The sequence below is a fragment of the Anopheles aquasalis genome, chromosome 2 (genome assembly GCF_943734665.1).
Source record: "Anopheles aquasalis chromosome 2, idAnoAquaMG_Q_19, whole genome shotgun sequence".
Classification (NCBI taxonomy): Eukaryota; Metazoa; Arthropoda; class Insecta; order Diptera; family Culicidae; genus Anopheles; species Anopheles aquasalis.
This window is the reverse complement of record NC_064877.1, coordinates 16636766-16657394: the sequence shown is the minus strand read 5'-3', so window position 1 is coordinate 16657394 and position 20629 is coordinate 16636766. Positions and strand designations below refer to the sequence as shown.

General features: G+C 49.6%; 1 protein-coding gene across 2 annotated transcripts in view; it reads left to right on the top strand.

Annotated features, from left to right (window-relative positions):
* The window catches only part of LOC126572331 (extracellular serine/threonine protein CG31145), a 52204-nt gene that overhangs the window by 11437 nt on the left and 20138 nt on the right, over positions 1–20629 (top strand). The window contains exons 1-2 of one of the 2 annotated variants that reach the window (XM_050231554.1): positions 40–662; positions 13467–13517. The gene's annotated coding sequence lies outside the window, so the exon portion shown is untranslated. Of the gene's footprint in view, positions 1–39; positions 663–13466; positions 13518–20629 lie in introns of those variants that run through there. The other variant, XM_050231556.1, reaches the window with a different exon arrangement.

Below are 20629 nucleotides of genomic sequence, written 5' to 3'. Positions count from 1 at the left end.
CTCTCTCGCGAGAGTCGCTCTCGGGTCCGCATTCGAATCAGTTGTTTGTTTGTGGCCGCAGCACCACGAGAAATCCGCGTTTTATCAAAATAAAAATCGCTTTAACAAGCGAAAAACCCTTGCCTTCACGCAGTGTCGAGCAACTCTACACATCCACATCCGTTCGTGAGTGATTGCGCGTGATTTCCTAGGCCCTAGAACCACGCCACCCCACCCCGTTGGTGGTGCGAAGAGTTGTGTTTTGATTTCCTTCGTTCTGCTGCTCACAGAAATGTCAAACGGTGTACGCGGTAGAACGGAACCGTGTTTTCGTGCGTGAGCAAATCGTGATCAAGTGACGAACGAACGGGTGGCCGTGCATGGTGGCAATAATGTTGTGTGATGCGTATGGTGGTAGTGGTGTGTGGTGGGGGCCCACATTGTTTTCAACGTGAAACGTGAAAAAAGGGGGTAAATTCCGACAGAACCTACCTCACGGTGCCGTGGTTGGAACGTGTTTTTCGGGGTCATCGCTGCTGAGGGACGGGACGGGTGGAAAGCATGCGCGAGTTGCCGTCGCCGCGTTGTGGGTACTACGGAAGAAGAGCCCTTGGGTGTGCAGGTTAGAAAAGGTGCAACCGAAAACGCTAACAAAACGTACCCTAGGAAACTGCAGCAAGAAGGTGAGCGCAACGGAATTTGTGTTTATCGATTTTGTGTGTTATCAACGCCGTCCGACAACAACAACAAAAGCACACCGTGAGATGCGTGAGAATGATTCTACACGCGGCCAAAAGAAAATATGTGGGTCCAGAAAATAACTTTAAACGCATCAGAACAAAAAGCTTTATACTGTTCCGTATAGACATAATGCTGCACTTCAATGTAGCCTATAATTTAATCACCCAAAACATACATTATTTCCGTAAAAAATCATACTCGATGTTGTTCGCCAACACAGACAACACTGCACCGCAGTGTAGACCGCACCGTCTGGTGCACACTGCACACAGCCACTGCGCATCTGTCCAAAAATGTTCTCAAAAAGTGATAAAAGAGTTGCCCTGTTTTCTCCGCACGGCAACGCATTTTTTGGCCCCGTTTGGAATCAGTTTTAGGGGGTGGGAGGCCCTAGTGTGTGACCTGTTGCTGTTGTTGTATGGCTTTTGCTTGGGCCAAGGTTTGATGGAACGCCTTGAGACGCACCGCGATCTACGACGAATCTTTTCACTTTTCGCTATTTACACCCTCGCTCGTCTACCGCCGCACGTTCCGTATCGGTGCAGTTGGTGCTAGTGGTGCAGGCTAGGCCACGTTGACCTATCTAACCAGCTGATGCTGCAGCAGACGACGCGGAGAAAGCCCAGCAACCCAGCGAAGTCTCTCATTCACCACTGCTCTCACAGGCCGGGCGGGAGGGAGGAGCGGTTGATCACGCGAAGCGAAAGCGGAAAAAGGAAAATGCGCCAAGCGCTGGCTACCCAGCCCAGAAACCGGCTGCGCCTGCAGACTCTTTATTGTTTTTTGTGATTTGTACAAAGAAATGAGGAACTGATAATGATAAAAAGTGTACACGTTTTAGTCACGTACTACGATTGCATCTAGAGCCCAAGGTTAGAGATTGTCCCCAGCAGCTGTACCAGCTGCTGCTGCTGCATCGGTATGTGGGTCAGTCGGGAAGGAATCTTGCGTGCCACTGCCGGACTGCATCGCTTTTTAAGCAGGCGAGTGCGCGCGCTCGTTGCGTTGTTAACTGACCCGCAACGACGCTTGGACGGTCGCTTGGTCGCACCATCATTAAACGATGCATCGCCCAAAACCCACTGACCCACTGGTGCTCTTCTGCTCTAGAGCTGGTGGACGACAGACACCACTGTCCACCGTCACAATGGCGAACTAAAAGCCTGCTTCCCCCCGCCCCCCACAAACCGGCCGACTGACCTGCACGAGTTTCATGCGCAAAAACGCACCCTCAGTGTGCATCGCGTGAAAAGTGCATCCAAGTGCACTGAAGCATGAACGCGTTCACTGTCCGCTTCGATGGTGGTGGTGGTGGGAAATGTAGTGAGAGAAGAGAGGATGTATTCGTTGCATCCCCTCCCTCCCCATCACAACCACCATCTAGGAACATGCAATGCAGACGGATATTCGCTTTTCACGGCTCTCGGCTGCATCGTGTGCGGTCAATCAGATATTCCGATTTTCCTCCCTTCGCTTGCACGAGTGGTATGGAGTGGCCATCTTTTCCAGGCTGGGCTGGGCTTCGTTTTTTTTCCTTTTTCGTCAGTTCTTGGCTTACATTCCCACGAACGGCCATTCATCAATAATGATTTGTTGCAGCTGCACCGCTACCGCGCTCCACCCAATGGCTCATCAGCAGCCAATAGGCTGCCTACTAGATTTTGGGTTGTTTATGTTTGCGCAAATTAATTCTCACGCCCGACTGCTGGTTGGCTGGCTAGTGGCGTGCAAAATGGTCGATTGGGGATGGGGGAGAATGGTCCGTTTTGGCGAGTATGTGTGGGATGTATAATTATAAATTTTAATTCCATTAATGTGTGCCTCCATCCACCCCCCCCCCCCCACGGGAGCCGATTGGCATAGTTTCCACCGGCCGCAGCCGCCATTTCGCATCGCCATCGAAAGTGTGTTAAGAGCGTTTTTAAATGATTGATTTACGTGGAGAGATTAGATTACCATACCGTACCATACCTGTGCTGGGCGGTGGTTCTGAGAAAAGGGATCCAAATGGGCCGTTGACGCTCCACGTTGGCGTGTAAACATGTTTATGAACCGTTTTCTGCTTATGGCAGGCAATTAAAATACCCAACCGCTCGTCTCCACCGCGCAGGGGCACGCGTAGCAAATGTGGTGCCAAAAGATGCACGGCTTTATCAGATGAAAGATGTTTTATTGCAGGATAAGGTGATGCGGATCAACTTTAAATTTTTCGTTTAATGTGAAACAATGTCATTCGAATACATTTTTTATCCCATTTTATCTCGGCAAATATGTTTTTCTATTAATATTTTTGGAACTATGCACAATAAATCACCTATGATACACAATTATAGTGTCAACATTGAATTGTAGCACAAAGATGTAGCAGCAACAGTACAAATTTTAAAAGGTTTATTAACAATTGTATGTAAATTTCACTCCAATCATGTAGTCCCAAGTGGGAGGAAGCTTCCCTTTCATCAAAGTAAACTGAACTTTTTTTTTCAAAAAATAAAAGACGTTACCTTGTTTTTACGTTCAAGCTCAAATTGACAAAGTTCCAACGGTTTGGGCAAAGTGTGGTTCAAATGGATTCCACCGGGGCCTGTTCTAGCGAGGCACGCAGTGGCGCACAGCTCAATCAGGAGAACCGAAAAGCGAAATGAGGAGCACTCGCTCCATCGAAAACTTTGCCACAAAGCATAATTACAAAGCACCATTATGCCGGTGCAGAGGCAACAAACAAAGTAAAAAAAAACACAGACACTCTAGAATCCCAACAACAGCAACGTGCTGGATTATATTTAAAAAATGATCATCGTAAAGAAGTTTCTCCGGCAGCAGCAGCATCACCGCTGAGCGAAGCCACACCACAGTATTCCAGATTTACTCGCATTACGCTGAAAACATTACCGAATGCCGGTTACTAATCTTGCGAAAGCACACTCCTCGTCTCCTCTCTCTCTTCCTAAGGGCACTGTGGGGAGGGCGAGGTGCATCGCCAGCTATTCAATATTGAAAACGGCCAAACTTCCATAACTTTATCGTGGTTCTTCTTCATTAAAAAAAAACACAAGGTAGACCACATAGAACAGAGACCATAAACCGCGAACGTATGGTCCTCCGCGGCCGATGGTTTGAACTCCCTGCTCCGAACTCGCTGCCCCTGTTCTGCTTCTGGTCGCTCGGCGGAGTTTAATGGATGATGCCCTTCTTCGTTCACTTTTACTTTTTGCGTCAGAGTTTTACGGCCGTCACGATGGCCACAGAGATGGGACCGCGTAGCCATTACCTTCTCTTCGGTGTGCCCGCTACCTTGATGAGCCACTGACCGTTTGCGATGCCGGCGATGATGCTAGGCGGCTGCCGTTACTTCACTTCGTTTGCTGCTTTGACCCCGCGCGAGCTGCAAGCTACTACTCCACCACCACGCCATCAATCAAAGTAGCTCTCGTCTGTTGTGGCGGTTGCGTTGGTGCCTTTGTTTTGTCGAGCCAAAATGATTGGATAATTGGTGCAGCTGCCTGGTTGCGATTGGTGGCAGCAGGATATTATCATTGCCATGCAAATGACTGGCAGAGGTCTGTCTTCTGAGCGATAGTAAAATTAGACGAATGATCGCTTTCTGTGACCTTTGCCATCTTGTCACGAAATGCACGATGCAGACATTTTTATCGCTCGTAAGTGCAGCGGAGGAGCGCCTTTGTGGCAGGGAAATGCACTTCTTCGAAGCTGAAGCATACAGGATTTACGACCAGGACCTTAGCCCAGGAGAATGAGCTTTTCTCAGCAGGGATCACTAGCATATGTCAGTTCACTCTTCTCTTCTCTTCTCTTCTCTTCTCGGTGCCAGTACCTTAACCGATTTTCCCTTCGCTTCCTTTCCGAATCGACATTTTTATGACGTTGGAAATCGATTTACTGTCGGAACAGCTTTCCCATGGACACCGCGCGTGAGCCCGCGGCTCGAGTGGGTGGAAAGTGAATTTTTGATTTATTGGCTCGGTGTGGTATGTGGCAGCAAAACGGTCGAGGAAGAAGAAGAAGAAAAGAAAAGGAAGAAAACATGCAGCGCGTGCCGCGCATTTCGCGGTCGTGCACGTGATGGGCAGCATATTATGCCTCTCGCAACATACGCGTCGCGGAGGAACTCATAAATTAGATCATGCTTTCCACCGCGTCCGAAGCGATCAAACCGCGATCATTCGAAGCACCGTGCCGATGCTCTTCGCTGTGGCGTGTGCCAGTTATCGTCCGGGGAAGGGGGTGAAGGTGGAACACAACAGCAATGTGCAACATATCGCCGAAGACATCGCGGTCATCACACACAACACACGCCATATAGCGGTCATCGTCTCTCGCACAACAACCACTACCACCATGCGTGTACGTTCGTATGTTGTTGTTGTTGTTGATTGGCCGGTTGGTTACCGGTTGGTCAAAGACCTTGAGAGTTCGCGGTTCGTGGTATGTGGGCAGCAGAAACTGTCCCAAAAAAGGTTGCATCGGTGTGTTTGTGGGAGATGCTGCTGAAGAGATCGAAATTGATCGTGGCAGCATCTAAGGCGAGTATCTTGCGAGGCCACACGCGTACTCGCTCACCTGATCGAGCCTCCATTGAGGTGCTACTTCATTAGCACAATTTCTTCACCACCTTCAAGTACCACCTCCGATCGAAGGCCATCGAGTGCCACTTCCTTGTCACACAGCGGACAGTGCCGTGTTCTATTTCCTGCGGCGACGTTACAGTTCCCAAATGGTTTTTCTTACGATTTTTAGAAGTTTAATCTGAAGCGGTGAAGAGAAGGGAAATGCTCCGGCATTTGCAACAGACTCCGCGCAGACTGCTTAGATCGGGCTTAAGTAGAACAATCCGGTTTAAAGATCGATCGCCCCTGGCGATGGCAGTTTAGGCCTTATTTTTCAGCTTGCATTCTCGTATTGCAGGCCAGTTTATGGATGGTTAGATGGGCAGGATGCCCTCGGGGCTCTACTCAGAATTAGAACACCAACGACCTTCTGCTCTGTTGTTTGATTGACGAATCTGTACCAGAGACTCATTGTACCGACAAAATCTTTGCGAAATATTGCAAACCTACAGATGATTTTATAAAAAAATCTAATGCTCTTTTTTTAATATTAAAATAATCATAATCTTAAATAACGTTTTGGCTTTACAGATGCTGTGAAAAAAAATTAACATTCAAAACAATTCATCAACAATTCAGAGCACACCCAGGAGAAATGCATTAAATGATCGAAACAGTATTTTTCAATGTTACTCGAGAATAGCTACCATGGCAATTCAATTACATTCTAGTTTTTTTTTATATCCAATGCTCATTCACAATAATAAAATGATTCGGATAGTGTTACGAAGAAAGAATGGTATGAATTCACGTTTTCACTACCATTTCGCAGTAATTTTTACGCCAAACACCACCAGATGTTACTCTACAATGAACGACTGCTGCACAAACATCATACCGATTTAATTGTATTTTCTGACTTTTATGTTGTTGCTACCATGTCGACCATTTTTTCGTTGAAATTAATATCGATACCGTTTAATTCCCTGGCTGGTGGAGCTTACTCAATCCGTTTGTTTGATCTAGTATCCAAGCACCCGCATATTCCAGCGCTGCATTGTAATACGGCACGATATGGAATGGATGCGCATAAAACCCACCTACGCAAAAACATGTTACATTCGGCAAAACATCCCGATATTTATTTCTATCGCTCCAATCGCGCAATGTATGCTTTGATCTTCCTCATTTGCACCACTACCACCTGGTGGAAATGATGGTTCATATTCAGCTAGATTTGCATCAGCCAACAACGAGTAGGCCCTGCCGAATATCTGGGCCGCAGCGCAACCCATTATCTCTTCAGTGCAAAAATACACTTTTCCCCTGAAATAGCGATCGAACGCGGCTCTCGAACCTGGATATTGGCGTATACCTTTTTCGGGGAAATAAGCTGCCACTATTGTTCTCTTCTTCTCCAAACAGCCACGGCTCCGAGTGGGCAACGCATTCGCGTGCGCAAAGAGGATAAGGATCCCCTTGTTTGTTGTTGTTGTTGGTGGTGGGAGCTTGTGAACCGTGAATCCCCACCCCACTATCGCTGCATTCGCTTGCGGAACTCTGCGTGAACGTACAATCAGCATCCTTGGCAAACGCCAACATGCTCGTGTTGGCTATGGCATGTCCACCATTCTCAATAGAATAATCAGCAGCAGCAGCAGCAGCAGTGGCAACACTAGTGCATGGCCAGCGGAACCATCATGGCTTACTCTTCGAAGGCAAACTGCAGTGGTCGATAGAGTGACCAGCGGTTTCCCTTCCATTCCACCGACTTCGACTCCTGCTTATCAATGGTTGTCACAGCTGCTCGGAACGTGTTCGCCTGGCCACACCAACGGCGGCTGCGAACGATCAATCTACTGTTTCTCCTCCTCTTTGCTCTCCTCCTAGGTGTCGCTGTAACGTGACACCGGAGGTGGCGAAAATAAATATGTTTATTATTAGTGCAAATCAGTAGCATAGCAGCATGCGCTGGACCCGGAGCTGGACCCGGAGCCGAGAGTTGAGGCTGTGTCCTCTGTCCCTGACACACTGTGGCCATGGCACATGCCAGAGGGACAAAACGTGTCGCGAAGTTATGTGGCCATTAGCAGACTGACCAACACCCACCGGAAGTTGCAACTGACCAACACCCAACGGAAGGCCGAGGTTCAGTGCGACGGATTTATGTTGCAGTTCACACCCGCCTGGCCAGGGCAGGCCGTGTAGCTAATGCAGATGATGAAGTTGATAGCAGGACACGTCAGTCGGTCGTTCCGTTCTCGTCCTCGTCGTCGTCGACTGGCGCTTACGCACACACTCTGCACGTGATGATCCCTGGACCACTTTATGGAACAGATTCACCGTCCATCTCTGGCCATCCAGCCGAATTGATACGGCCGTCTAATAACTATAACGAACATGAGAGCAGCGGCACATCCACAGCACCAGCACCACAACCCTGCCAGATGGCCAGACTTTCGTCTCTCGTTCGCATCATTCCGAGCCATACCGGCCAACAACATGCAAATCAAATCAAATTGGAGGACTAGTTTCGCGGTGCGCGGTGCATGTGGTTCACTCACTGGCGCGATCATCTTCCTCCTACTTCTCTGAAGGAATTATTTGCGCCCCCAACTCCCGGGAGCCGAGGGAATGAATTGAGCTAATTCTGGGCCATGGATTGGAGTGAGCGATCCCGAGGAGACCCCCAGAATCCGTGGGGGGAGAAGGAAGCGGCCGGAACGTTCTCGTTGGTGCGTGGTGTAGCGTGAGAGAGTTCCGTAACGCGTACGTTCTACGTGTGCGAGATCCGGGATTTGGAACGGAAATTGGGTTAGGAAGGTTCTCCGTGATTGCATATGTTTAGCGCGAACACAGCGAAACGGACGTATCGGAGAGAAGCCGGAGCACGTCAGCAAACTGCGCTCCCACTCCCGCCCCTTCGGACCTCCGAGAACTACAATTTGACCAACCGGAACGGCCCTTATGTGGTGTGCTGGTGGCGAGCTAGTCGTGCATGTCAGAGGCATTAGTATTGGGATGATTTGTATGAACAGCAGCAGAAGCAGCCGCAGCAGCACCTGGAACACGATTTTCGGGAATACTGGCCTGTTACAAACATTCCGTAACGAGATTGAGATTTGAGAGGGACCCTCTACGGTAAACACCGGGGGCAGTCCGTTGGTTATGATGGAAGTGGCCACATAACGAGCATGCACATCATTTATCAGTGTTCCACCAAGAGGAACATCGAACGGCGGTAGTTCAGGTTAAACGATTTGCGGTCATCCCGACATCGTGTTCCCACGAGCCTATTGCCAGTTCCCGGTGTGTACAGTGGTCTTTCATTTTCGCGGTTGAATCGCACCAGACCCGACCCCCTGAAAGGTTGTGATTTAATAATTTCGAAAACCAAACGCGGAATGAAGTCACGCGCGGAAGCGCACCGAGCGCACCGACCATCGTTCGATGAGACCATTACGACAAGTTGGTGGTTCTTGTTTAAAGTAGTAACAGCGGTAGCAGCAGCAACAGCAGCAGCAGTAGTAGTAGTCTTTAATTAAACGGTCATAGCCGAGGGAGGCAGAGTGACCCAATGGGGTGTAATGGTAAGGTTGATTAATTGCCGCGATCTTCTTAATGCTGGTGCAGCATTATCGCCCGGTCGCGGGACGGTCTTGTGAAAGCCCACCGATGAGACAACGGAGCTGGCCACGCATCTGCTGTCCAAATGATGGATTTCCGCCCCCGGGGGTGGAGAGTGGTGGTAGCATTGTGTAATTGATTTCTGTTTTGACGAGAATCGGCCACCATTCTGGCATAAACTGTCACTCCGGACCAGTCAGCATCATCAAGGATCTGAGGATCCTAGGAACTTTGCGAATGTCTTCTTCTCACTCGTGCGGCTGGAATGTTCAAATTTATTCAATCCAATTAGGCGCAATCTATTTAAGACGAGTTTAACGAGCGTTCCGTCATAAAGATGTCTCGCCAGATGAAAAATGCGCACCCAGTGCATATAGCGCGAGACCGAGCAGCCAATTGTCGCACGTTTTAAGATGCCTAATTGATGCGCCCACGGCACGGCACGGCACGGCACATGGTACGGTTGCAGTTGCGTGGCCCCGTCTGTTCTTTGTGTTCGCTTAATCCGGAAACACCTTCACGATACCGCTACGTGCCGTCATCTTTAGCAGACGGCGTCTCCTTGCTGCAATAACTCTTCGTTAGACACAAACGTCTCAGGTCTCGACCTGTGGTGGCCTGGCTTGGATGGCTTACCGGTACGCGATGGATCATAAACTGGTCGTATGTGTGGTGCGCGTCCGTTTGCGCTCGTAAAGGCCCACTTCTTCGTTTACCCGGACTTGCGATGCGAAATTTGTAACAAAATTGCTGCAGGAACCACACCGTGTCTGCACACGTCCGTACACTTAGTGCTGGAAAGCGGCTCTGGGAAAAAAGGGGAAACATTAGGAAACCAGAAGATGCGACAGAGAAAGAGCGAGACGGTTGTGTTCATGAGCTTGCATTAACACTCCATCTTTACCGACACGGACGGAAGCGCCACGCAGCGCCATTTGTCTCGGTGATCTTCTTTCCTGGTGTGCCATGCCCTTAACCTTGGCCGTTCGGCAGGGGCCTTTTTACGCTGGTCACGTTGTGGCCAGCGATTTCGCGTGACAAGTCGCCAGGCGCGCCACCATCGCCTGATTCTCCGTGGAGAGCTCCATTTCTCACGCCGCACACAGGTGCCACGATGGCCACAAGCGATGAACGAAGACGCGAATCGATTTGCCATTCGTTTCGGTGTTAGAACACACAAAACTGCCCCCCGCCGGTTGGAAGTGATTTTAGAATTCACTGCCTGCTCTTCCCAGCCTACTACTCTGCTCCGCTGGTTGATGTCCGTGACATTGGTTGCTTTGATTTGCATTGCGAGGCTTGCGTCAAGCGGTGGTTGTACGTGATAACATGAGAGGGAGTGGACCTTGATCAGAATCCGAGATAGGTGGATATCGCACGCGCCACCCATGCCCGTGTGTCTGTATGGGAATTCATTTCCTTCCACTAGCACATCGAAACACGGGATTTTCGAAGGACGGAATGGTCGGCTGGACCACCAGCTAATATTAGAAAACCGGTTATTATAAACAGTAAACTCGCAGCCCCACCAGCAGCGCCCATCGGTGAGGTTATGGTGTGGCGATCCGGAACTGGATTCTCTTCCCCTCCCTCCCTCCCTGTTTCTGCTGTTGCAGTGTTTGTAGTGGATTCGTGCCTTTGGTACACTAATCCTGTACCACTATCATCACATCTTGCAGTTGACTCTGAGCTCTGTAGCGGTTATAACCGATTGACTACTCGTCATAAAAGGCAACAGGTTTCATTTTGTCGACTGTTTGTTACCTGGCGCATTGGAATGCACAAAATGCAGTCCGCGGTTCCCAGGTACGTGCCCGGAAAGGTAATACACAAAGACGTAGCCGCTCGTACCCCCTTCCCCCTTTTGATGATGACATCAGCGTCCCGTAGAGTCGCGAGAAAGAGAGAACAAGAGATCTAGTGATTTGAATTGAATTGTGTTGGCTACTTCAATTTGCCCGCAAGCCCTGGCACGCAATCAGCCATCATGATCGCGGTCATTTGGTGTGTATGTGTGTGTGTGTGCGTGCGTGTCAGCATCCGAATCTACTGATAACGTCTCTGGCTCTGGCTGTCCGGTGGGTGCATCGAGCATCGAAGCTTTATCGTCGATCGTAGCGGTGGTCGCGTTACATGCCACTCTGCCGTCCACCAGTCAGCGATAGCGATCGCGTCGGCCATCGGTCTCTCTCAGGTCCGCGAGACCTTGGATGGCCATTTTTTTCAGGTTCGCAATCCTTCCGCGCCCCGTCCGCGGTACAGATTTTCAAAAGATATCCAATCGCACGCGAAGGCCAACCCGGTGACAGTGTGATGACGTGCGTGGACCGACCACACACCACAACATTGTTGTACGTCAGAGGACGCCCGGAATCGGAAACAACAACACGGCCAGAAAGAGAGAGAGCCGTGGGGAAGATGGTGCACGTCCGTGCCGCTGATTGGCGACGAATCACAATGTTCACGCAACCCCAACATTCTATCCTCGGTCATCATCGGTCGGTAGCCCGCCCGTCCGGGCGAACAGAAACTCAATCAATCATGAAAATCCAATTATTTCGTCCAATTCCGGGGCCCTGGTGGATATGCCGATTCGTGCGATTCACGGAACTGTGTCCGCCGTCCACCGAATCCCGGTATATGATACACGCCAATGATACGCGCGAATTAGCGGAAAAATAGTTTGCTCGAGCTCGCGCGGCCATTGCTGCATTTGGAATAGATTCACCAAATGGCAGCCTACATTCGGGGCGGTCTGGACCAGCCTAGCTACCTAGTGGCCTTGGGACTTTGGATGCAAAAATGCGCCCCCAAACCGTGGACACTAGTCTGCCCTGGCGGTGTGATGATGTGCAGCTAATGCAATCAGCAATGATCCCTGTACCACTCTCTCTCTCTCTCTCTCTCTCTCTCTGGTGCTCTCAGATTCTCACGGGGAATTCCGGCCGGCGGCTCGGACGTTGCAATCGCACAAATTTCAAACTCTGGCTCTTAATTAGCCTTTTCCGGGGCTTTTCGCGTATTTCGCCGGTTCGGACCACCACCACCACCACGGACGGACACCATAGGAGTGACAAGATTCACTCCACGCAAAACGTGACTGAACCGATGTACGCGCGGATTTGGATCCCGTGAGGATTTGTGGTTCGCACACGGCAACCAGCAACAGAGGCCACGGGAAGCAGAGGAATGGATCAAGGACTCCCTAGGCTTATCAGCGGGCTAGGCTTATGAGGGTGCGCTCCCGTTGTTGATTTGTTCGCGCGTTCCGAGGTTTCGGGCGCGCCTCGGCCACGACACGGTACACACGTGTCGGACCATAAACGCAGACCGTGGCCCCGGTCGTGGCGCATTCGCATCGACGAGATGGCGCGGTGTTATTGTTTATTCTCTGTGGCCAGTGACCACGAACCAGGGTGGAGGGGAGCACAGGCGAGAGGATGTTCTGAGGTAATGACATTCCAATCTTCTCCGTTACCTCCGTCAACATGCGTCGGTGGTGGATGCGTGGTGCAAATAGTTCAACGAGAGAGTTGATTATGTCAATACGTGGCCAGTGTCTGTATATGTGTGTTTGCGTCGTGCGTGCAGACACTTCTGGCTTCTGGCTTCTCGAGATCGTGGCCACTAACTCTGCAGGATGCAGGAGTTCTGGTTGCGTTGCGGTGCATATCCGTGGCCGCGCCGTGGCGAAGTAAATTTGATTGGCCCTATTTGATTTGTAGATTGAGGCGCGCAATGGCGAAGCTCCAATTTACTGGACGGTCGACGGTCTGGCGGGGCCTTCCGGGTGCTGCTGATCCTCCGGACCACGACTGCGAGTGCGCGTGAGTGCGATTTAATTAGCGTCCTTTGCGGGACAGGCCAGGACAGGACAGGGCCCTGTGCGGTCTTGTTTGGTCATTGATTTAACTCCCGCGCATGGGATTTGCTCTGGCAGTTAGCATCTGGTCTGGTGTGACGGTGGCAGTGGATGGCCAAAGCCCAAAGGGAAGATATTTGTTTTGCAATGCGTTGCATTCGACGGAAACATGCGTTGCTGAGAGGGGTTTTTGGGAGGATTCCATCTCCAAAATGAAGTGTGACAGGATGGCTATTAATTTTCATTGCACAAATTTGCTGGAACCGGGAACAAGCGAGGATGGGAGCAGAGAGGACAAATCCATTTCAATCCAAGCACCAGTAGTAGCAGTAGCAACAGGTTCCGACGAAGACAAATGGCGTTCGTAAACAATGTCTGGCTGTACGTTATCTTTTTCTGCGTCAATTGCGTCACCGTAGGAGGAAGCATTTCTTCCAAATTTTTGATCCGTTCATTCGCCGTTTCTTGATCTTCAGTCAATGAATTGACTGGATCTGCGAAATTCGGCATACACTGGGGTGTCCAGCTTCTGATGCAACGTAATGTCTACTTAATTATTTACGCCTTTCTATTAATTTCGGTCATGATATGGAACGATTGTTGTGAAGATCATAATTGTTGGGTTCTATTTTTAATCGATAAAACTATCTCAGATACTAAAACGTTTCTTAATCTTTTGTTCTTTGCAGATCTTGAGGCGGCTGCTGCTGATAAGTTTGGCCAAAGCGTGCTATTAGAATGTGAGTAATTTTTCATTTTCTCAATTTAAGCACTGTAAATCCTTTACTTCCTTTTTCCTGTGCTTAATTTAAGAAAGACGCTTGCAATTTGTTACAAAATCTTCGCTCAACTGTAATAATTGCAAACATGATAGTCTGCAATGCAAGAAAACTCGCTTTAAGCGATATTTATTAACAATCGGCTTCCTTTTCATTCGTCAAAAAGTTAACAACATTGGCAGTGAAGTGCTCTGCATTTGCTATATGCTGTCCAGATCACGTGCTATACTGTCCAGACCATGCAGTGATAGTCTTATCACTATCTGTTTGCATAATTATCTGGATTGGGTAAAACTGAAAGGGATATCAGAGCCACACGGCAAATGGCAACCATTTAGAATGATATAATCAGCCAGAAGATGATAAAAGGTGATTGACAACATATTGCCAAAAAGCACGTGTCTGAAACTGATTTAAAAAAAATGAAAATTTTTGGAAAAATGAAAAATCTCCACAGGAACAGTGTGGGACACACACCCACTAAATCACTAGTTTGGTTTTCCGTTACCACTCTGCTGCTGTATACCTATTTGCGACTTTTTTTACTTTTTGGTTTGACAAACACTCATATTTACTATTTCTAATGATGAGTTCCTCCATTTCTATCATCATTTTTATATTTCTTCTTCAAATACGCACACTTATTCGATCAAATCAACATATTTTGACTGCTTCAGCGTACCAATCAACAACTCGATAGCCACGAACCATCATTCATTGTAACACACTATTGACCTTAAACCTGGACCTCAGGAAGCCAAACCACGACCTCCGTGGGCGTGAAAATCAGTAACCTTCCAAATTTTCTCCCGGCCCGGAAAATGTACCAAAAATCTCATATGTCATTCGACAAATCGTTTCACTTCACGCTACTAACCTTGCTTCACCACGAAAACGATGCGAGCTTCCTGCAACAGAGATGCACGCGCAGATGTATGTGTGCATATGTCTGTATGCCAATCCATTTTGTGTCCGATAACCTTGATCCGATCGAACTCGAATCGACATCCATCGTTCCGGAACGATCGCTCCGCTTTGCGTTTTGCATGCGTTCCCTCCTGCATGTCACGTGTCACGAGGGCAACCGAGCGTGCACCCATTGCGTTTGCATGCAGCGTGTACGGTTAGCGTCCCGCATACCTCCGCCCCCCCCCCCCCCCCCCCCCGGGGTGGTCGGCATATCCATCATCCAGTCTAACACGAGGGCGCACGCAACCCACCACCACCTAAACGGAAGTACCTGTTTAACCCTCGTGCAGCGACAGCAACAAACGATTTGAAGAGTTACATTATTATTCGTTACGGGGGATGGGGGATCAAATGCACTGCCGCTGGAGGGGGAGTGAGAAGAAGCCACCGGTGGTCCACGAGTGAGTTAGTTCGCTCGTTCGCTCGCTTACTCGCCTGAACACGATGTAAAACATCAGGCCACGGGTCGTTGGTGTGGCGACTAACCGGAGCGAAACATGAGCTTGCGCCCTCCAGCAGCCCCCGACCTGGATGTGACACTAATGCTCCGTGACACACACTGAACGGTTGTCGCTAGGAGCTGGGGTTGGACCGATTTTTCGGTGGCCATTTCCATTCGCCCTGAGTGATTAGCGTGGGCTGTTCCGGTAGAATGTGGTTGATTGGTGGTGATGTAGCGACACGGTAATCATGTCGGACAGCCTGTTAGAATGACACGTGCAGCATTTTTGGGGTGGTTTGATGGCATACCCAACGCTCAGCGCTCGCTGGAAACAAGTTCGACCGGAAAGAACTGCACTTTGGCGAGTTTTCGTCAAATGTATGCAGTGGCAGCCGACCGGCCTGTGCCAGGTTCTTGAGGAACAGGTTTCGTTGCACATGGCCTGAACCACAGAACACGAATTGTCCAAGTGTCCCGAACTGGTTTCTGTTCTTTTCCAAATTATCAACATGCTGGTTCGTATCGACAAGCTGGTTAAACAGGATTGATGCAACATATTTTATGGTTAGAATGTACTCTGTGTACATGTCAATGACATCCACAGGAACACGACACTCCTCGGAACACCAAAGTCTTCCCGACGAGAATACAGAATGAAAGTGAAGCAAATGCCGTACGGCGTGGCCAACGCTGTTTTCTCACCCTCTCTTAAAAGTGGTTTGTTTGTGAAACCGCCTAAAAGCGATCCGGAATGATTTGTTACCAATCGAATTCAAATTTGAAACGCGTGGCGCAAAAAATCGGAGAGGGAAATGCTTTCCCCGCCACGGTGCCGGAAATCTGTGGCGACCACCGGGGGTTCCTATATCCGCAACCGAATCTCGGCGGTGCCGGTGGTGACAGCCGGTGGTCGTCGTCATGGTGAAGCTAATTTCTACTGTCACCACAAACACTGACACTGGCCAGCGCGCGTTCACTAAACTTCTGGTTCACACCTGGCGCACCTGTATCGAATGGCTCTGGTTTGATTTCGGGCACACCGGAACACCATTCGCGTCCCTTCCCGGGTCCAATTAAGCGATCCAATTTTGCAACTGCCCCCGGGGCTCCGGCGCGATCACTCAACCACGATTTTCGGTGGTTTTTCGGCACATTACGCCATTACGGTCAGGATTGACAAAACGCAAACGCCACGCTGGTGGTGGTGGTTAAACGCAAATTTCCACTCCGCCTTTTTTCCCCCTGCCCGTTTTTCGCTCCGGCTCATCACGGCTCAAAGGGTACGGGGTAATTTGTGGGTGGCCCAAGCTGATAAGCCACATTAAAAAGGCCTCCGTGTGTGATGTGGCGTGCGTTGCAACAAGTTGCTGGCTGGCTGGCTAGCGGGTCAGCAGCGCAAAAGTATATGAATTCCTGCTACCGAATATATTGCACCATAATGAGCCCCGGCGAGAGCAATGAATCGCGCCGAAATGAGATGCATATTGCTGCTGCTACTGGCCGCAATAAATCAAACTTAAAATGTTAATCAACCAAAACCTCACTGGAGCGTGTCAAGCCGTTGGTTTGGGGAAGGCACACTCGCTGGTATCCGTGTTCTCGGGAGTATGTTCGCGATGACCAGCACCTTACTCCACACCAGACTCACAGACGCGGTGCATCCGATACGATACGATACGAGACCGTTATGGTTTCGATAATTAATTCTGATTTTTCTCATTTCGGGCCTGGATACTTGCCACGCCCTGAGAACGGTGGAATAAACAGTTACATGGTGCCCAGGAGGTGGTGCGGCTGGGTGGCTGGATGAAAGTTTTAATTGCATACTTTTTGATTGATATTATGGCACCTTCTTCTCCCGGTGAGTTTCCCGACGCTCACACGGGATGGACGGATGGACGGACGCAGTTCCCGTTGTGTTTCTGCGCGAATGAAAATTACTTTTTTTCACCTTTACCGCGGCGAGAAGTACTGGTGTGTTGATGATACCAATTTGCCATTTGGACTGGACTGGTGATGGTGGTGGTGGTGGTAACCAGTTGTTCGATAGCTGGAACACGCGCGCGAGAGGAGTTCAAGGTGTTTAATTCGGAACAACAATAACCTGCTCTATTTGTCCGCACGATTGGCGAAGGGTGTTTACATTCGCTCTCCATAGGATGATCCACACATATAGTTGCTTCATATTGTTGCCGCAGCTCTGTAGTGCTACGGTACGGAGCCTTCGAGATAGAGGAGGACTCTTCTTCAATGCAGTTCGATTGTTGTCTTAACGGAACACGTGGCCATGCGGTTCGTCGAGTTTCACGCCGTTGTTGCGATGGCGCTCAATGTGTTATAAAATCGTTACATAAAGGAAGCCTCCAGGTCTTCAGGGCCACCATGTCCGTACTGGCGTACTTGGACCACTTGGCCCAGGTGGTAAACGGTTGATTCGTAATTGAAACATTAAATGCGATACTAGGGAGGAGCCAGGAGCATCGCCGCCACACCCACTAGTGTCGAGTGTGGACCACGTGTTGTGCAAGTCCTCTCCTTTAGCCTCACCGATGTCGTTAATGAAGTACACTCGCTGGTGGCCACCGAGACCAGAGAGAGCCTTTAGAGCTGCGTCGATAAGTACGCACTCACCGTGAGATGGTGGCCCAGACCGATGGACAAAGCGACGGAGAGTCTGGCGTCTGCAGCATCTTCCTCGCTAAACCCTTCCGTGTAACCGACTCCGACGCGTGTATGTGTGGTCACAATGGCGTCGATCGTCGTCGATCTCGCGCGCCCACTTTCTCCTTTCTTTTGCTTTGATTTGTCCGAAGCGGCCGCGGCGCTGTGTTTCCTCTTTCGATTTCGGACCTTTTTCTTTTGAGATGTGAGATACCGGTTTTTCGGGAGTTTGTTTTTGTTTGCTGGGCCTGGCCCTCCACCATCGGATCGGATCGGAAACCCACGACTTCCGGGGCGTTATTGGACCAGCCAGTTAGTGGAGGAGATCTTTCGTAACGCTCTGTGTGCGCCTTCTTTGCTCGAACTGCACTAGGGCTGCGATTTGGGTTTGTGTTTCGGCAGCCACAAAACAATCGGTACCAAATGGGGCAGAGAAGAGGGATGAGCGCAGATGCCGGTTAGCAGATTGGCGTAACACTTTACCAGACCGCATTTTCCACACACGACGCTCACTTTTCCTCCTCTTTCCATCTTTTGCGAAGAGTTCTGTTTTCCATCGTCCATAGTAGCAGCAGCAGCAGCAGCAGCAGCAATAAGCCAGTGTTGGTTGTTAATTACCATCCAAAAAGGCGCTTCTCTTCTTACCTTTTCTGGTGTGCTGCAGGTGCTGCGTGTGATGGAAACGCTGGCAATGGAGATCTCGTTGAGATAAATGGCAGACTTTCCAAACTTCAAGCCTCTAACCTTTTCCTCTTCGTCGGTGGAGTGTCTTTGGAGATGCAGGTTTTGCATAGACCGCGAAACAGCTCTGGGAGATTCGGCTCGACAGTGCCTACTTGTGCCAATTGTTTCGCTAGTTTCGCTTCGATTGTGTTCCAGCTCTTTCTGTTCCGTTCGAGATGATGATGAGGGCTCTGTTTATGGTTCCTCACAACTGTCTCGATTTCTGCCGCTGATCGATTGTCTGTTCGTCGTAGCAGTGCCCCTGTTTTGTGTCCCCCTATCCTGTAGGGGTCTTCCCTGTCGAGAAAATAAGTTGAAACGAATGATTGGGAACGAATTGCTTTACTCTAGTTCACTGGGACAGTAGAATGATTGTTCATCGAATCTTTAGTCGATGGCGACTTGATCCAAACCCAAAGCCAAACACTTGCCAGCTGTGCTGACACACGTTGCACCACGAAACGGTGTAAACAGTTTTCTGTTGGCCTTCGCATCGAGGTTAATTAGTGCAATGTTTTTTTTTCACCAACACCTTTCAGCTCTGGGCTGCCACATATTTTTTCTGAGTGCTGGGAGTGTTTGTATTTTAAAATTTGCACCAAGCCACAAATTGAATGACTACAATTTTGATCGCAAATACCGCGAACTAAATGCAATTTCAATCTGTTGTCCGTTTTTATCAAAACCCCAGTAGACAACAGCAGCAGCAGCAACGGTTTCCGAGCAAATTCCCAACAACATGTAGATCCCGATGGCCGCAGCAAACATGAATAAAATATTTTCCAACTCCGGTTCCACCACCAACTAGCACCACCGGTTAACGGGTTTTATGGCACACAAAAACGTCCAGTGGCCGTGCCGGGATAGCAAACAAATTAATCATATTTCCTTCTACGAATTGAAGAGATGGGTAGTCCACGCACCCACCGAGGGGGGACTAGATGGACGCGGAAGCAATAAGTGCGCATTCCTCGATCCTGCGATCGAGGCTGGGCTTTGTTGACGCATGAGGGTTGGCAGGGACTCTAATAAAATGGGAAAAATATTTTTGGCGAAATATATTACACAAAACCACCAACGCGCGATCGCGACCCTTTCCGCGGTGCACCAGGTGAACCGGAAGTGCACTTTCCGGACACACCAGCGCACAGGCTTTCGGAAAATCAATTATTATCAATGTTTGTTCGTGACGAAAGTCAAAATCGGCTAACGATCGAAGTGCGATGCTGGCGTTCACTCAAACACCACTTCACGGGTGCAGCAAAAACCAACTCAAACTCCCGGTGTTCCTCGGAGGGGTGTTCTGCAAACGCAAAAAGCCAACCATACAATTCATAGGCTGCATAGTGTTGCGTGCTCGAGGGAAAAAAATGGCTTCATACGCGGGATTTTTTATTAGTTTACTTTTCAGCGAATATGCCGGCTAGTGCCACGGATCTCTAAGCTGCGGTTCCCGACCGGCCCGGTACTCAAAATAAATGGACAAAAGAACGCGAATTCGGGGTTCGTAACCACTTCACATCACGCAGAGGTGCGCCATGAAATCAAATCTAGCGTGTGTTTCATCAACGCTCTCTCTGTCTCTCCTTTTCTCCCTCGCTTTTCGCTCCCTTCCTCTAGCGCTCTAATCAATATGAACGATAACGAAATGGAAAACTGCGGAAAAGTCGAGGAAAACTTAAAACACTGAAGTGAAACAGTGCCGTGTGCCTCGGAGGAAAATTGAAACCTCCCTCCTCCCCTTGTTTTGTTCCCTTGTGGTGCTACGTAGGACGGAAACATATTTCAGGTTATGTGACTAACCGGCCTACTTCATTCTAATCGACCTCCGGCGGTCGCTAGAAACAATGGAACGCCCGTGCGACGATGAATTGCTTCGGAAAATGCGTCAATCAGTTCGCGGACGTCAAGGGCAATGGGCCGGACCCCGGAGTAGGTTGCCCGTCCTCCTAATAGTGTCCACCGCGTACACCCATTGATAGTGAAAGCCCATTGTCGGTTTCGCACATCCGACAGAATCCATCAGCGGCTTGTGCTGGCCGAGATGAAGAATTTATTGGAACGAGGGGAGGTAACAAGCAAGTGCTAAAAGATGCTCCTCGCATTTCCCATTCTCAAGGGAGAGAAGGAAGGGCAAGTCTCCTAGCCGACACAAGGGCGTCGTCTCGATGTCGATGCCGGTCTCGGTGAAGTCATTTTCAGACGATCTCCAAGCCAGCCAGCACCCCGTTTTTTTTTTTTTTTTGGTGCGAACACGAAGGCGGCGAAGAGAGTGAAA